The sequence below is a fragment of the Pteropus alecto genome, unplaced genomic scaffold (genome assembly GCF_000325575.1).
Source record: "Pteropus alecto unplaced genomic scaffold, ASM32557v1 scaffold607, whole genome shotgun sequence".
NCBI classification, from domain to species: Eukaryota; Metazoa; Chordata; class Mammalia; order Chiroptera; family Pteropodidae; genus Pteropus; species Pteropus alecto.
Window position 1 is genome coordinate 139,062 of NW_006440644.1, and position 341 is coordinate 139,402.

A 341-nucleotide genomic window follows, 5' to 3' on the forward strand; every position below is an offset into this window, starting at 1 on the left:
TAGATTACTTGACTCCATTATATCTGGATCTCTGTTCTGTTCTGTCATATGGTTTCTGCTTATTTGTCTTCCCATTTTGGCTGCCTTTCCATGTCCGTTTCTATGTACTAAGCAAAGCTCCTAAGTCTCTCAGTCTTATTAGTGTGGATTTGTGAAGTAGGTGTCCAGTGGCACAGTCCTGAGAGGGGTCAGCTAACAGGCCAAATTAGCTCAAGCCTCTGCCCCTCCAGGGCTACCTGTTAAGATTCAGCAAGCAATCCACAGATGCTATGCTTATAATTTCCTCAAAAGGCCACACCAGAAACCAAGGCCACAATGTGAGTCTAGGTGCTGCTCAGCAA